General features: G+C 44.6%; 1 long non-coding RNA gene across 2 annotated transcripts; it reads right to left on the reverse strand.

Annotated features, from left to right (window-relative positions):
• Positions 1–1,081: 1,081 nt before the first annotated feature.
• Positions 1,082–7,792, reverse strand: LOC136368162 (uncharacterized). 2 transcript variants are annotated; one of them, XR_010744781.1, is made up of 5 exons: positions 7,309–7,792; positions 5,407–5,590; positions 4,250–5,231; positions 2,120–2,218; positions 1,082–1,510 (listed from the first exon to the last, which is right to left on the reverse strand). It is a non-coding gene; the product is annotated as an uncharacterized lncRNA (long non-coding RNA). The 2 variants fall into 2 exon arrangements; XR_010744782.1 differs by lacking the exon at positions 5,407–5,590.
• Positions 7,793–15,440: the final 7,648 nt, after the last annotated feature.

Raw genomic sequence — 15,440 nt, forward strand, 5'->3', positions numbered from 1 at the left:
CCACAGTCTGCTCTGGTTGTGTTGGGACAGGAGATTTTACACACAATTAGTTAATGCAGAAGGAGAAGAGGATCCCTACTGATAATTTGAGTGCAGGTACAATAAGATTAACAGTGTGGGACAGCTGGGGTGGAAAGGCGGGTATGATTATTTTCCATTAGCCAAGCACACCTCTTCCCTGATGAGTGGCTATTGCATGGTTCCTGCCAGATCCAAGGAAAACACATCTGTCCTCTTGGTCCAGGCAGTTTGTAATGTGCTTTGGGATTTTCTGAGGTGAGAAGAGTGTTTGTCACTGCTGTTCAGCTGAGAAATGTTTTAGGAAACAATTACCATCTGCCTACTGCCTGAAGAGTGAGAAAACCAATAAGTTCTGGTAAGGTAATGACCACAATTTCAGGTCACAGGTTTTCAATCAAACCTTGATTGAGATGAGGAAACCATGAGGGACCATTTAACATGGCAGTAACTCCAATTACAGCATCTTCAATATCTGACTGAAGCCAATGGCTCTTCTGTTTCCCTCCTGTAGCAGAATCATCACCAAGCTGATCTCAGCTCTCCCGCAGTGAGGATCCTTTGTCCTCAGTGATTCATGGATGGGAGAGTGTTCTGTGGGACAGAAGTTTTGCTCCTGTGATTTATCCATCCCAGACCATTGCCAATTGCTGCAGTCTCAAGGCTCCTTCTGCAAGGACAAAGGACTCAGCCTTTGGTCTCACAAATACATTTGCTCACTGGAACTGGGTTATTATCCCATAAAACCTTTCATCCTGTTAATGAAGAGAGCATGAAGCATGTCAAATAGACAGTAATTGATATAAGCTGAATGCTGCAGCCTGCCCTGATAGGGAATGTTCCAGCCTACTTTATTTTCAGAATTATCATCCTGAAAAATATTTATGGATGGGTGGATTTTCCTACTCTTTCTAAGGCTGAGAAGTAGAGGCTGAGAAGTAGGCTGGTACAATCCTACCCATTTGTTTTCAAATAGTTATTCATCACTGGATGGCTTTCTCACAGGGATATAGAAACATCCTTGGCTCAGGACAGCAGAGAAAGCCAAGAAAACAGGAACATGTTTGTTTTTGCCTGGCTCACTTATTGCTTACAGTTTGTCTGTGCATTTAGGAAGACAAGGTGAATTTAAATGCAAAGCAGCAGAGAAATCCACTGAGAGGAGGATAAGAGTCTGAAGCTATTACAAACAAGTGGAATAATTGATGGTAGGGATCTGAAAGAAAGCTCATATGAGACTTAATGACATCTTGTCTTATTTTTGGAATAGTCATTTTCAATTGGCAGCACTTGAGTATGGCTGGGGTAGGGTACAGCCATGCAGCTTCTGCTTATCAGGAGAGAAGAATTGCAGAGGCTCAGCACTGAGGGCTCAGAGCAGCCCCAGCCAGCCCAGTGCTTGCTGCTCTGCTTCTGACCTCAGAGCTGCTCTGTGCAGAAAGCCTTGGGTCTTCTCTTAGTGCTGTGAGCTCGTCTGAACTTCTTCCATGTCCTGAAAAAACAAAAGAAATGGTTCTTGACAAGGGGATGAGAAAAGCCAAATGGTTCTCTAAGTTTCTAATTCTGAGCCCTATGCCAGCACCAAGTGCCTTCTCCAGCACTCTGACCACTCCGTAGGTTCTTACCACATTGCAGGGAAATTATTCCTCCAGGCTTGACTGCAGGAACAGATCAATGCACTGGGGGTGTTCAAATGGGTGTAGTTACTGTGCTTTACTAGTGCAGGAGGTCTGGTCCTCTGACCTGAGCTCTGTAGGTGCTTCAAGGTTAATATCACTGATTTCACCGTGGTGGAAAAGTACAACAGCAACACTATTAGAACTATTCCAAGTGACTAAGAGCTGTTGTTTATTGCCAAACTTTCTGATGCAGGTCATAAAACCCAAGTGGAGAAATGCTTCTTCAGGTGATGATTCACTTGTTGCTGCTAATTTTTAATATTAAGAATCATCTTGGCCATTGTTAATGATGTTGAATTATGTGCTGTTCCATCCAATGGGATAAGATACAAGAGATTCAACGACTTGGAGTGAGCTGAAAACTGAAGGGGAAGAGCTGAACCAATCAGAACTTTACAAATTCACTTCGTGGTAATGAATACCCACTCCCTTCCTTCTCAGAGGAATCAAGTCCATTTTTCCATCCTGAGGGGCAAAAGAAAGTGCCAGTCCCAGAGACTGTTAGTGTGGATTGGCTGAAACTGTAAAGAAAGAAAAATTGTCCAGGTGAGAGCAAGAGCAGCTCCCATTCTGCATGTAAATTGCAGTAGAAAATGACCAGCAATTCTGCAGCAGATTACAGGGTCACATCTGCTTCCCAAAATGCCTCTCCCTTCATTGCATTTTTTCCCCCTTTATTTTTAATAGCAATGGAATATGCTGAACAGCAAATGCTGTTCCTTGCTGTATTTTTCCTGATCCCTGGAGTTATAGATTCATTTCCATCTTGTAAAAATATCCTGTTTATTCCATTTCTAAGTCCTGCATGAGATGGTTCTCATTTTCCCTGTTCCCTGTGGTTTTATCACAACTGCCTGCCCACCTATGTGCATTGTCTCAGCTACAGAGTTTTCCTTCTCCAGAAAGCTGCCAAGCAGCTCTCTCTAGCAGCAGAGAAATGATGGTCAGTGCAGAAGTCTCTCTGTGTTGAATTAATTGCAAGGCTCCCTACTAATTGCAGGGAAAGCAGTACAGCGTCCTAACTTATCCTGGGTGATTTGGGAGCTCCTTCATTTCTCTGGTTGTCTCCAACCACTGGAAATAGATGATTTGTGCTCTGTGCTTTCACCTCCACTCACCTGGTCCCTGCAGGCTGTGCCAGCTGCCTGAGGGGCTGCAGCCCCAGTAGGGACCAGCAGAGCTCCAGCAGACACCACGCTGGTCACCAGCGCCAGGGGCTGGGCAAACCATGCTCTTGTACCAAAGCTGGCTGAGGATGGGTGGCCAGAAAAATGCACTTTCCACTCTAAAATTGTTCTGAAGCCCAGGGATATGTCAGTAAGGGGTGCTGGGAATGTTTATAGGATGGCCAAGCATGTCTCAGCCCCATGGTGGCCGTAAGTGTTGGAGCTGGAGGGTGGGCTGGCTGCCCACTCTTGGCAAGCTACCTGCTTTTCCACAGCTTTACAATCCTTTGGTTTCCAAAAATAAATGTAATTTTATGACTAGCTGCCTTATCATTGCTTTATTATTTTCCATTCAGAGCCTGCAAAATTGAATTACTGAGCATCCCCTGAATCTACCACTCCTCACACAGCTCTGGTCTCTTCTGAGCTCAACCAGAACCATCAGCTCTCAGGCAGGCATGTGCAGATGGGTCCCTGGAGCATCTGTAGGACACATTTATGAGTAATTACCTATCATCTAGAATGTTACAGAGCAGCAGCTTAAGTGTGACCTGCCTTCTGCATTTATATCCCAGTCAAGACGAAGAAACATCTCTAGCAGATGGGAAAACTCTCCAGCCTCTCAAAGCTTCTCCAAGATGGATTATTTACTATTTAGCACCTCTCAGAGCAATGAGAGCTTATCCAACACAGTTTTTCCTGTGTCTGCTTATTCTGTCTTATTTATTCCATAAGGATCCCAATCAGGATTCATCAAAACACTGAATGAGAAACTAGCCAGCATAAGGGATTTATTTCTTGTGACCTATTTTGTGACCTATTTTTCGTTTGTGGGCTGTTAGAAAGTTGCATGCTTGGTTTTGACACCCTGTGTGTGACACAGGCAGAAATGTTTCCTGACCAGTTTATGCCAGCACCTTTCAGCCCCTAGGCTGTCTAATGCTGTGTTCACTCTGATTATTTTTTGGTGATTATTGCTGCCCTCAGTGCAGGACTGTCCCACACAAGTCAGACAAGTTACAGTCTCTCTCTGACCTGCAGGACAGTGTTGGGAAGTTGACGGCCTTGGGACCTGTTGGGGCTCTCTCCATGAAGCAGGAGCTTCACACACATCTCAACAAATTTACTCTTCCATCTCTAATACTCTTTTTTATGCCACTCTGGCAGAGAGTAAAAACACAAGCTTAGCTTTGTTTGGCTTTGGCTGGTTTTGCAGATTCAATCTGGACGCTGATCTGAAATGTCCTTTAGTGTGGAAAACACAACTCCTGTGACTAGAGAAAGTTATGTGACCAGCTGAGTGAATTTATAGTGTTTTTCAAGGGACTCCTCTGGATAGAAAAGGTGTTTGTGGCTCCTGGGGTAGGACATGCACATTGCTCACACCTGTGGCTTCACTCTGAGCTGGCTTCAACCCACACCTACACTTCTTGTTTGTTGTTAGCTTCTCCCAGCTGCAAAGGAGTCATCCAGATGGAAATCACTTGTTTGGCTCTCTGTGAACAAAACCAAATCCTTTTGGGAAGTTTCCAGCCAGCAGTCTAAAAGCTTGGCACAGATTTGGAGGTACAGAGGAATTTCTTGAATTGCAACTTTCTAACAACGTTTTCCAAAACTCAGAGGTTGAATTTGGCCTGGGCTTTAAAAAATAGCCAGGCTAAAGCTTGTTATGTGCAAACTGTTTCCTTTTCCTTTAAACCAAGATGAAAACAAGAAGGAAAAGCTGACGTTTCAGTTCTACAAACAGTTCAGTGCTGGCTCAGTGGCTCCACTCCAAAACCTCTGTTGCCTCTTCCCTTTCTACCTGGAGTGCCTTGAGACTACACATTCAGAGATTTTTTTTTTTTTTTTGAAATTTATGAAGAACAAGTGCTAGGGAAATCTTATCTCATAATTTTGGTTTGGTTTTTTCCTTTAAATTAACCAAACAGTCAAAACAAACCACGCACATATTTGCAACACCAAAGTTAAACATGTTTTAAAAGATGGTGGTATTCATGGGAAGCAAAAATTATGGGAAATATATGAAGTCTCTCCAACTAACTCCTATTTTATAACTCTTATTTTAACTAACCCCTATTTTATAGCCCCTATTTTGTCCCTCATGACATGAAGTCATTGATTCTTTAGAATTTCCCAAATGAATCCAGAGTAAAAGCGGTGCCTTGCAGTGGGTTTGACACTATTTTCGCCATGGTCAAAGTGAAAGCTCCCATTGTCAGCAGCAAAACCCTGGAGGGAATGTGCCAGCCAGGAGAGATTAAATGCTCTTTGTATTGTACAACAAAAAACGTTGTAAGGTTGATTACAATAAAAGCTTTCCAAAGTGGCAGCGCTGGGTTCTTTCTCCTTTCTTCCTCCCTTTAAGCTGTTATAAAAAGAAATAACATTTCAGCAAAGTGAATGGTTATTCAGTGCTCAGGGTAAAATGTACATTCCTTTCTCAGGGACAGAGAGTGACCACTGCAGTCCCTGGGGCTGAGTCGTGGGGATGGGCCTCTGGCAGAAGGTTGTGCTGCTGCCTTGAAAACGGGAAAAATTACCTTTAACATACCCTGATGGTGTTTTGAGGTTGGACAGGTTTATGTCAAACTTCCTGATCTCTCCAGAAGGCAGTTTCCTTAATGTCACAGCAATCTGACTGGGGTGACACGACTTCTGAAGAGTGTCTATTATTTGTGGCTTTTATTCAATTTTTTGTAATATGTCTAGTTTAAAAGCAGAACACTGAGAAACAGAAATAATCCCAAATATACTTACTGCAATTTGAAAACTTTTCAGACACCTTCAAGCAGCTAGAACTAGTCAAAGCCCTGTTGAGATCTTGTCAATCCTGCCCTGGTCTGTCCCTGAGCAGGTGACCAGGGAGGCTGGAAAAGCTGCTGCATCTCTAAATACAGCCAGAGCTCCTGCAGGTGGACAGCAATTCTCCAAGGAATGATGTTCTCCCCGTGGGAGACAGGAGCACAGGAACCACAGCTCCCTCCACAGAAAGCCCTTCTGGATACAGCCCTTGACAAAGGTAAGGGGCTGCTATAAAAGGCAAAGTGATTAAATATCCCAGAGCTCACTGAAAGCAGTGTTACCCAGAGCTCTCTCACCTACTCACAGATTCCCTGTCCTCTGGGCACAGTCTGCACCCAAACACCAACCAATTTGGCTTGAGAGTTCAGTAGTCTTTCATGGGAGAAGAGGGGGGCAACACAAGACAGAAGTTTGAAAGAGTTAAATAGAGTGGTCATAGGTTAAATCTTTAAAGTTTTTTTCAGAAAATCAATCACACCTGGCCTGGAACTGGTCATTCTGTAATGTTTTCACAAATATATCCTATACCCATATTTGCAGCTAAAATTCTCATATATCTAAAGGGAATATTGCACTGCAGTTGGGAACAGCAGCCCCTCAGTGTGCCACGATTCACTGCAGGCTCTGAGACAAATCGTGGCAAGAGCTGTGCAGTGGGAGAAAACTCTCAACATGGAACCAGAGCTTTCCAGCAATGCTGGCAGAAGAGAGCTACTCAGGAAAACAAGGATTGATTCCTTCCAAAAATCCACATATTGATACCATTTCCTTTGGTGTCAGCAGAGGCAGCACAAGATAAATAATTGTGTGTTAAAACAGACCAAAGATTTGCTCAGGACAGGCGGTGGGGCCATCCCCTGTGGTGCTGATGGCACTCACACATGCCCAGCATGGTTCAGAGGAAGAGCAGAGCCTCACTGGAGGAAGGCCAGGCAGCCTGCACCAGTGCAGGCACAGGGAAGAGGACTGCCAATCTTGCAGCCAGCCTGCAGCCTCCACTTGCTCCCTCTCCATTACATGCCAAGTACCCTCAGTCTCCAAAGGTTGACAAGCAGAATTTAAAAAAAAAAAAAAATCCTCCTTGATCTTTGTGTGTTAGGGCTAAACCCACTTCAGTTAAACTACAATTTTCTGTGTTTTCTTCACTGCAGCCTTGCTTGGACACAGCTCCTCCCTCCACACACTCCCCACGCTGGTTTTGGGCTGGTTCTTCAGATGGGAGCAAAGCTGAACCAAACCACAGGTCAGAGACAGGCAGTTCACAGTGACCACAGCTTTTGGCCGCTTATTGTTCACTCAGATGAACTCAGCTCACACACACAGGAACACTGTGACCAGCCACAGCCTCCAAAGCAGAACCTTGCCAAAATCACCCTCCAGCAGAGAGCCAGCAGGACACCACAGACTTGTGATGCAAAGCTTTATAGTGAAGTGTTTTAAAAGCACAACAGGGATCCCATCCCTGACCCACACCAGCTCCCCAGGGAAGCAGGCACTCTGCACCATCCAGGAAAACCTGCAGAACCACGTTGTTGATACACTTTGCTGCACTGAAAGAGAATTGCAAATGTTGTTATTTGCTCCACTGGAATATCAAAAAGGAAACACAGCCAGAGCCCCAGTGAGAAGCAGATACACACCTTGGCACATGTCCTGCAGGGGTGCAGCTTGGATTCATCCACAAGGAGGCAAGGATTAGAAAAGTTCGAGCACAAATTCTTTTTTCCAATTATTCATAAAGCTTTAAAGTGATATTCAGGGGAAAAAAATATCAAAACGTTTTTTTTTCTGCAAGCACAGTTCCCCCTGGCATGGCTGGCACCACATAACCCCTAAAGCAGGAATACTGAGTCTGCTGCCTCTGCCAAGCCCACACAGCAGCACGAAGAGAGTAGTTAGCAGCAAACAACGACAACATGAAGGCAACAGGTCAGAAACAAATGCTCCAGAGAGGATCTAGAGGCTGGTTTAGGCTGGTTTGCCTCCCCCAGCCCTCCCAGCACTGGGGTTGTGCTGGCACCTGGGCACATGGCAAGGAGCTCAGCTTCCATCCACCATCCTTCCTTAAACACAGAGAGAGCCCTAAACAATAACAGCTCCCTGCCACCTCTGAGCAAAACAATTTCTGAGAGCACTGATACAGCTGACTGCCCTGGCTGCCTTCCTCATCTGCCCCACATGAGCTCAGTGCTCAGTGCTGCTCTCAGTGCTTGAGAAATTCATGTCTCTAGAGAGTAATTTTGACCTCCCTGATCATAAGGTGATGCCACCTGAGCTGATGATCAAACCTGAGGTGCTCTGAGTGAAGTGAAGGGAATATTTGTGTATTGCTGCCCCAGTTTAGGGGTTGGTAATAATGATTAGGAAAGAAATCTACGGGCAGCTGCAAATGATGGTGGGCTCAATGAAAACCTAAAAATCTGGGGGTAGATTTGTCCCTTGTAGGAATAAGAAGGGAGTAAATAGCCTGTCCTATCAAGCATCCTTGATGTCTGTATACAACAGGAAATAAGCACAATTCTGATCAGGCAAATGGAGGGTGGTGATTCCAGTGGGGAAGGTGAAGTGCCCAGATGTGTTTAAGCCCTGTTAAGAGAAAGGCTGAGGAAACATCAGGATCATTAGTGATTTCCTTGGAGCAGGAAGATGAAGCTGATGGCCTCTCCCCTGCACTGCCTGTGAATAGGCTGGGTTTATGTGGGGTCAGGACTTGTTAGTGCTAAGCCATCTGAAAAAGAAAACAAATAGTACAAAAACCCCACAGCTTTGGAGTATTTCGGGTCTTCATGGCATTTGGACACAGAGAGGTTTGTTCCAACATTTCTTTCTATTTGGGAACATTTGCACTCCAGACTTGCAGATGTTCAGTGCCACCTTTGTCACTTCTGCCTTGTCTTGCTAATCACAGAACAGTGTCAAATCTTATAAAATGTGCTTTCCCTTTTATGAGTTTGAACTTGTCATTTCAATAACAAATATCTGTCCAGCCTTGTATAAAACCAAAATTAAAGCTTTCTGAGATGCTTAGATAAAGCAGTCATTATTTTTATCGTGACCCCTGCTTTCCCAAACAAGCATGGCTAATCTTTTCAAAGCAAGCATGCCTAATCTTTCCAGGCTCTCTTCAAGGCACTGCATTATCATGACCCAATTATTCCCGAAAAAGATAGCTGGGAAATTTCTATCAGGATGATTTGCTCACAGAAAATGCAGTTACCACAAATGCAGGCATGGCCTTCATATCAGATGGAGTGGTTTTCTATGGAGAACATTCAGATCAAATATTTCCTGGTCTATCAGCTTGATGAGATCTTGTTTGTTGCCCTGTCCTTTCCTAATTGGATAAGCACAGAGCTGCATTAACCCAAGGTGTGCTGGTGATGGCTGGGAATTGCAGCTCATGTATTTAATTTCAGCAGGGCAGAAGACTGTTTTAGTTTTCATTTTCTGACTTTCACTTTGAGTTCCCCCAGACAAACAAAAATAAATTTCATTTAATTTCTGGAAGTCGACTGAGGAGGAAAAGAGTAAGTGGTCTGTGCCACTCGTTCCTGCACTTCTGCACCATTCTGAATGCTCTCAGCAGAGGCTGAGATCTCATCTCACTGGTCTGTCCCAGGAAAACAAGGTGACAGAGTGACAGAGCAGCCAAGCAAAGCCACCCCACGGGCAGGGGCTCACAGGCCAGCCCTGATGTAGATAATGTGCCCTCAAGATAACCCAGATAGAATTGGCAGTGACTGTAGTGATGATCAGCTCTCTCACTGTTCCTGAAGTTAGCTTCTTTTATCACACTTGCCTGGGAGTGACAAATTCCATAAATTTGCCTGGAGGGTATTTTGGTCTTATTTATCAAGAGATGTGTTATTGCCTGCTTGGTGAAATCCTTTGTGGCAGCAGTATGACAACACAAGCAGCACTTCTGATGGAAAACTGTCACAATGGGTCTTGTGTTGTCACTGAATCTTTAAACTAAATAAGGGTTGGGTTTTTCTTTCATGACTCCGTAAAAAGAGCTGTAGATAAACGTGTTTGTTTTGGGGGACAGCTCGGTTTGGTTGGGCTGGACTCCTTGGGTGGCTCTGTGTCACCAGTGTTGTGTAATTGCTCCAAACAGCTGAAGCTGCTGTTACAGCAGAGCCTCTGCAATGGGCACAGACCAAAATTAGGTCTCTGTTGTGTTGGAGCTGCTCAGAATCGTTGTCATTTATTGCTCTTCCATAAATATTTTTAGTGGGAAAGCCAGATCTCCCTGTTCTGCTGAATTCTCGCCTGTGGGAACCCTGTGGGCTGGGGGACAAGTCTGGGGCAGCTGCTGGGAGCCCAGCCCTGCTTCAAGGACAGGACCTGCTGTCACCTCCCCACATCCCATTAAATGGGCTTTGTCCCTAGGGGCTGGGGTAGTGAGACCTAGGTGTGCCATCTTTTATGTAATTAAGATAAGGCTGTAAGGATTTAAATATTGCTTTTAATGAGGAGAAAAATCCATTTGCTTTAATACCTTAGGTGGGTTTTTTTTTTTCCTTCAAATATTTAAGGACAGTGGATTATGTCTTTGATTTTAATGAGACTGGATAACTTGAGGGGCCTTTGGAGAGCACTTGGGTTTCAGAAATAACCTCTTACCTCTGGTGCCAGCAGTGAGAGCATGGCAGTGGCTCCTCCAGAGCTCCAGGTCTGTAAATAAGAGTATTTATTGATGGACTTCATCAATAAAGTGTGAGTGTGTCTAGTATGAGCTTAGGCTAGAACATTTTAGTGTTTTTCATTCCATGTCTCTAATTCATTTTAATTCTAGCCTCAACTGATTATGTTCTCTGCAATAAATAAATTCAAATAAACTAAATTATTAGATAATTAATACACAAAGACTTATTGCTAGATATAAACTAGGCTGATATTAATACTGTGCTGAGATGATGCTCACTCAGAATGTAGGTGCCACATCTACATCAGTATGTAAGAACAATGTAACACACGGTGCCCAACACAAGATCAAGGGCAGGAGCTTATCTCTGAGTTCTCATATTAAACATATTTCACACAAGTCAGTTCTCAAATTTATTTTTCAATAGAGGAAAATTTCCCTTATTAATTTGCCTAAATAATTCAGTAGATGCAGACACCCAAAATAAGCTCACCAGTCCAAACCATGTGTCATGCAGTGAATACACTGCCAGGACTAGCCCCTTTTTCAGCAAGACACTTGCAATATGAAATCCTGTATTTACTCATTATCTAGTTTTTGACTCCTCCAAGATTTTCTGTAAGTACCCCAATGCCTTCAGCCTCAGTCAGCACTGATAGAAAACCCTAAAGAACGCAGGTGAATTGACCTTTTGTGAGAGGTTGAGACAACAGAACATGAGAAGGGTTTGTGTCATTCAGAGCCATCATACATCCCACAGAATTCAGAGCTCACTGCTGTGAATCTGGCTGGGGGATTCCGTGAATTCCAGCCATGAGATGTAATCAGTCTGTGCAGAGTGTCAGGATTTCCTCTCCCATGAGTGGCACCTTCATTGCCTTTGAGAGATCACGAGTGAGAAAACATTTCCTGCTCCCCTGCAGAGTGACCTGATCCCAACCCTCTCCATGAGCAATCTGCCTCTGTAAGAAATGGAAAATAAATACCTTTTAATCCCTTTTACCTTAAACCTAAATTAATATTTTAATGTTCAGGAAACAAGTACTGAAAATGTTATTGCCAACACTGAGATTTTAAACATAATGGACACAAGAAATAAGAGAATGAGTGCAGTACCTGTGAGCAGAACATTCCCTGCTTCAGCCATACCTAAGACTGAGCTCTTAATTGTCTTTTGTCTTATTCTGTAAAGAAGAATTCTTAAATCATCACAGTTCTTGTCATGACAACTGAAGGATCTCTGAGATAGGAATGGCAAAATAAAACAAGCTGCATATTGTGGGAACACGCTTGTTGTATGTTTTTAATTTTAAAAGCAGATTTGGTTGCTTGAAATGCTTTCACCAGATCTCCACATCACTGAGTACCAAGATGGAAGGGTTTTTTTATTTTATTTTTAATTCTTATTTCGTAACTGGTGTAGGTTACCAGAAATCTTGTTCCTCTCTGCAAACAAACCATCTGCACAGTAACCTGGAAGTTCTCTAACCCAGCAGTGCTGGACAAGCACAGGCAGTGCAGGTGAATTTAGAGGCACCTGTGTCACTGTCGAGTTAGAACCAACATTTCAGCTAACTGCAGGATCACAAAACCCAATCCATGGCAGCAATAAACCCGGGCACCTGTGGGTGGCATTATTGGCCTGCCTTTCATCGCTCTGCAGGACAAGAAGCAATCCCTGACCTGCAGAAGCAAGTATTGGTACAAATGGAAATGAATGATGCATATAAGCTCAGCTTCTGACAAATTTCTTCCTTTACAACAGAGGGATTTTGGAGACAGAAACAGTGGTTATGACTACTTTGTACTCCAGTTTCTGCCTGGTTATTAAAAGCTGCATGAGGCAGTACAGCAGCCTGGAGTGCTGTCAGGAAAGCTGTTTGCACTTGCAAGAAGCAGTGAAATACCTGTACTCACAAAGAATATGTCTGTGTGTCTGTTAAACCCACCTACATCTGAAGTAGGTGGAACATCTAAAGCTGCATTCTCAGGACTGAATGCATCCAGGCCATGGGAAGCCCCAGAGCTCTGTCTCTCCTGCTCTTTGGGGTGCCCTATCAACCTTTCCCCCACCTCACACTGTGATGAGGGGTTTCTCCAGGACCCTCCCCACCTCCTCCTCCCTACAACGCAGACCTTGTGGTTTTTAACAGCATTTGCAAGCATAAATCCAGCTCCAGCTCTCTGCTGATGTTTCTCTCTACCCAACCCACATTTAAGGGAATATCTAAGTTTTTCTGATGCCTTTTCAGAGCTCTGGAGCCACCAGGACCAGCTCTAAGGAGCTGCAGACAGGTTAACCTGTATTCCCACCTTGCTGCTTTGCTAGACCAGCATGGACAAAATGCTGTCTGTGGGGTTGAAGCCTTTCCCTGACCAAGATTTCATGTGGATGCTTTTATTTGGCCAGTGTCTAAATCTTGCTGATTCCTGCTGCAAAATACTTTAACACCCCCCCCCCCCCATTCATATATAAAAACAGGACCTGAAATACTGTTTTGTCATATTTTAATTAGTGGAGGAATTGTTTTTCTCACCTTGGTGGCTGTAACCTGCCTTCCTCAGAGTTGTTGGGAAGGCTGTGAGAAGGTGATTTCCTCTAGTCTGTGTCCCTGACCATGTCACTGACTCTTTGTATTCCTTCTGTGCTCCTCTCTTCCCAGTCAGGTCAGGAATAAGTGAGCTGTTCCCATTTGCAGCACTGCTCATGGCTGCTGCTCCCTTCTCCTCTTGCCCATTATCCCTTTGATTACTCTTGAGTTACCAGCTCTCACCTGGGCCCTGCTAAAACCCTTAAAAGTGCAGCTGCTAAAGGCTGAAAGATGTACCTTGGAGGTTTTCCTGCACTCAGCAGGAGCTCTCTATAACCAAACCCTCCTCCCAGCCTCTTCTCCCCTCCATAAAAGCTCTCCTGTGGCATTGGCAGTGAGCTGAGTGTTCCCTGCCCCACACACCTGCACAGCCACCATCTCCTGCCTGTTCCACACCAGGCTTTAATTCTTGGCTCACTGAGCTCTTTTTATGTTCTCTACTTTTTTTTTATCACTTTGAAGGATGGAATTTGTGTTTGGGTCTAAGGTTTTTGGGTGCTGCAGTAATACAAATAATTAACTGCAGCCCTGTGTGTCTGACAGCTTTCATTTCACTGATATATCCCCTAACATTTTGCTGTGGCCAAAACCTGCTCTTGGCTTTGTGTACATGACCTACCCACTTCAGTCATAGCAGGGGTTGTTAGCAAGAACACTGCAGTCTTGTTGCTGTTATTTCACTATCAAGGCAATTTATGGTGCAGTGAGATAATAGGAGTAGACGGGTTTTAGCTCTGTTTACAATGACTGCGTTTAACAGTAACTCAAAAAAGTTGGCGCTGCTGACAAAAGGCATAAAAGAAAAAGAAATCACGCTTGATTGTTTGTGAAAGGGAATGTGATTTCATCTCGTTCGTTGACATTAAACTTGGGGGAGGTAAAAAAATGTGCGGGTTCTCCTGCCAGAAATTAAAACTACCATTTAATTTCTTTTTTGGCAGACTATTGTTTTTTTTAAAGTTGATCTCCAGATCTTGGATTTATATTTAAGAGGGAGAAAGGAGAATTCTGAAAACAGTACTAAGAGATCTAACAGGGACTATCACAAGCTTTCTCTCTGATAAACTGAAAGAGATAGCAATCTCAGAAAAAAAATTCTCAGTTGTTACTTTTTCCCCTCTTCTTAAACACTTGAGGCTGCAATTGACTTTATTACCAGAACAGGATGAAGTTAAATCCTGACCTTGGCTGAAATCTGTGATCACTTCCAGTAGCCATTAATAAGGGTCTTTGAAAGCCTCTTAGGAGAGATTTGTTCCATCGAGCTTCAGACACTTCACTGGAGCACACTCAACCTCTGCTCCCCTGCAGACAGCAGGGTGATGTTTGGTTCTAGCATTTGGTTCTAGCACGGGCTGAATTCCCTCTGGAGATGTCTCTGCTCGTTGATTAACTCCTGTTGCAAAGGGTCCCTTAATAATGGGAGGTCGGACAGAGCAGAGGACACGTCCAAACTGACGCAGTTATCATGTCGCTCTCCTCTTTATTGTTTTCCGCAACGACTTTTATACATCTACAGCATAGCTGACAATTACGGAGCACAAAGTATGGGAACAATCTTTGCCTTAAGGTGGCTGAGGTCTTAAGGCCACAATTCTATATATCAAACTCCGTTATTCCCTGAGACACCTTAATGTGGGAAGTGAATTTTTGCTGTGCCACAACTGAGAATTTCTCCTGTGCCACAGAGGCCTGAGACCCCACAGGCCCCACAGGCCCCACAGGCCCCACAGGCCTCACAGGCCTCACGGGCCCCACAGGCCTCACAGGCCTCACGGGCCTCACAGGCCTCACAGGTCCCACAGGTCCCACAGGTCCCACAGGCCCCACAGGCCTCACAGGCCTCACGGGCCCCACAGGGCCCCACAGGCCTCACAGGCCCCACAGGCCTCACAGGCCAAAGGGCTCAGGCTGGAATTGCTCAAGCCTCACTCCAAATACAAATCATGTCCTTGCTCTTGAAGACACTCCATTACAAACTCCCTTCCCTGGCTGTGCTCTGTATGTCCCTGAAGTTTGGATGGGAAGTTGTGGAATACCCACGCTGCTGGCACAGGACCCCAGCCTGCTGCTGCTCCCCGGTACTTCCCCATTTAACACACCCATGTTTTCAAAGCAGTGAAATTCTGCTGATGTGGACACTGCAGAGTGGTTTGGGGTGGGGATGGATGTCCCAGGCTTCCTCACTTGCCCACAGGTTTGGTTCAAAGGAAGGGAGTGGTTGGGAAGTCTCTCATGGGCTTGCATCTCTCTGTTCAGACCCTTTCCTTTAACAGCCCCATCCTCAACAACCAGCACAAGCCTTGGGGTTAGTTTGAGGGGGGAAAAAAGTCAGGTTGCCTTAATATGATAATTTCCCTTGTAGTTTTTTTGCTGCCTGCACAGGCAGTCTTGAATTCCTGTGCTAACCCTGAGTAGGTTTTTTGATACTTTTCTCAAGAACCCAGCAAAAAGCAGTGTCTCACACCAACCAGAGTGACAAGGCCTGGAACATCTCATGTTTGTGCTGCCTTTGGAGCCTGAAATACCTCCA

This window comes from Sylvia atricapilla, chromosome 15 (assembly GCF_009819655.1).
Source record: "Sylvia atricapilla isolate bSylAtr1 chromosome 15, bSylAtr1.pri, whole genome shotgun sequence".
Taxonomy (NCBI): Eukaryota; Metazoa; Chordata; class Aves; order Passeriformes; family Sylviidae; genus Sylvia; species Sylvia atricapilla.